Raw genomic sequence first — 2,500 nt, forward strand, 5'->3', positions numbered from 1 at the left:
TTTTGGAATATTTCTAAAACACGTGTAGAGACTGCCAAAGAGGTAATCTCTATGTGATCACTTAATTTGCTCAAAGTTCTCCTTCACTTCACAATATATTTTCTTAGTTTCAATAAAATACTATTATTCTCCCGACTGGGACGCTTGGTCTGCTTGGTCAAGGATGATCTGAGTCAAACAATTATAGTTTAGTAGAAAAATAGAGCCGCAATTACTTGAATTGTTAGAAAATTGGTTGTGCATTGGAGCGATCAGTAATTTACATTACGTACAACTTTATAGTATGTGATGTTAATAGTATCACAGCTATAATTAGATACTACAGATACAGTTCCTAGTACTTCTCTAGATTTGTACTTTATTTATTGACCTCGAAAGAATGAAAAGCAAAATTGGCCTCTACAGTATTTGTACTCCGAGAGGAAAGTGAGTCAAAGCTAATGCCGTAAGGCATTCTATTCGACTCTCTAACGACTCTGTTAATAATACAGCTAAAATAAATAGCAGAAAAGATAGAGCTTATAAGGCCTGAAATTTCGGGATAGGAGATAATCGATTACATCGACTCCAATGCTTGACAAGTATTATTTACCCCGAAAGGCAAAGTTGACCTCTGCGGGATTTGAACTTAGAGCGTAAAGTCGGATGCTAACAATTCTGCCAGTTCGCTGCCTTAGCCCAGTATCTAATAACCATGAAAATGGTCAGGCCTTCTATATTGGCGTCAGTAATTAGACTGCCCTTGTAGATAATAGGTTGATGGTTCAAGTCCTTGTAGTGGGCCGGCATTTCTTTTATTTTTCCTTTTTTTTTTATAAACTGGTGTGTATAATATCCAATGTTTAGTTTTTAATGTAAATTCAACGAACCAACGAAGAAGCTTCTACATAGTCCCTAGGCCTGCCAAAAATAACATCTAAATCCCTCTCAAATACCCCCTCGCTACCAAAGAAAAGTACACGTTCATAATATTGTCTAGGGTTCCCATTACATAGGGAAAAGATGAGACTGTCACGGAAGGGATGCCTTTCATCATAGGCCTGCTCGACATTAAATTAAACAGCAACCGCAACTGAAATTAATCGTGTTAGTTGTTTTAATAAAGGTTGCTATTTATCCCCAGGTCAGTCAAGGATGAATAGACCTATGACTAAAGACCTTTTATTTAGACATGATATCCAGGTAGGACCACATTGAGCAATGTATCCTTCTCTTTTTGAGACGGTAGTGTGTAGTTTAAGGGTAATTTGACAGCTATTTTAACAGATCGAGCGACCGAGTGAAGATGCCTCATAGACTGGGATCATGTAGACCCCAGTGAGTGGAACGCAGTGTCTGGATAAATCGCACTTGAATATACTCCTTGCTTCGCCTTATATCAACGTTACCTTTACAAAATCCAACAAAATCTGAACTCTTTATTGCTAATTTCATAAAATCAAAAACAATTCAAAATCTGTTGATCGATGTCTTTGATTATGAAAACTCAGATGAATGGCCGTATTCATTAAAAAAATGTGCTTCATATGATAGAAGTATCCATTTCTTTTTTGCCGGTACAAGCTTAATTCGTGTTGCGGTGAAGGTTTAGGGTAATTGAATCGTCCAGCACAGAGCGTTGTTGCTTTTGTTGTCGTTGATGATGTTGGTTATGCTGTTGCTGTTGACTTCATTCTAAAAAGCCAACTCATGGTCAAACGCGTTCCTTTGACATAATATATCCATGTCAAAGAAATTTTGGACATAGTATACCTAGAGCTACAATATCCAATGTGTACTTATTTTTAATGGTAAAGTATGGTTTATTAAGAATTTAGCTGCTATTTCCAACAGGTCCTTCCTTGGTTTCCGTAAGTTGTTGATGGCGAGGTTGCACACAGGCAGCAGTTCTACATTTCTTTTCTTTCCTTACCATCAGATGGTACTGACAACTGACTAGTTGAAATTAAGCCGTTGTGGGTCAATAATTCTGATGTTGACGGAACTTGGACTGCTAATTTCTTACTTTATATTTTTATGACTGAGAAGATGGAAACCTGTACCCATTATCGTTTTAATGCATATAAAACTGATAAGAGGTGGGTGGAAGTTATTTTCAAACCGGGGTTGTGGCCCGAATGCATGTAATTGAGTAATGGCACCTGTGATCCAGGTGGTGATGTTAAAACAGGCAACCTATTAAGTGTTCCACCTGAGAAATGTAACGGTTCTATCCTCGGTCTTCCACACAGTTTTACTCACAAAATATCCTACAAGAATCTTATGTCAGCCGGTGATATAGCAGAAGTTACTTCCCCTATATGTTGTGCAATGGATCTGAACTAGGAGCCACTTAGTTAAGAAGTGAATTTCTTAACCACATAAACATGTCTGTGTAATACATATCGAACTCGGCAATTAACGTTCTCCTTAGTTTGAGGGGTGATGAAAAGTTCCTGGCTTTAAGGGTGTCGTGAAAGGCCTGGTTGGAGGCCCACCCTTCTGAATTCTTTTACAGGTC

At 38.0% G+C, this 2,500-nt stretch overlaps 1 protein-coding gene across 3 annotated transcripts in view; it reads left to right on the forward strand.

Moving 5' to 3' along the window:
• The window catches only part of LOC115213198 (homeobox protein Hox-B5-like), a 96,456-nt gene that overhangs the window by 15,276 nt on the left and 78,680 nt on the right, over window positions 1–2,500 (forward strand). The window lies entirely within an intron of this gene.

Source organism: Octopus sinensis, linkage group LG6 (assembly GCF_006345805.1).
Source record: "Octopus sinensis linkage group LG6, ASM634580v1, whole genome shotgun sequence".
Taxonomy (NCBI): domain Eukaryota; kingdom Metazoa; phylum Mollusca; class Cephalopoda; order Octopoda; family Octopodidae; genus Octopus; species Octopus sinensis.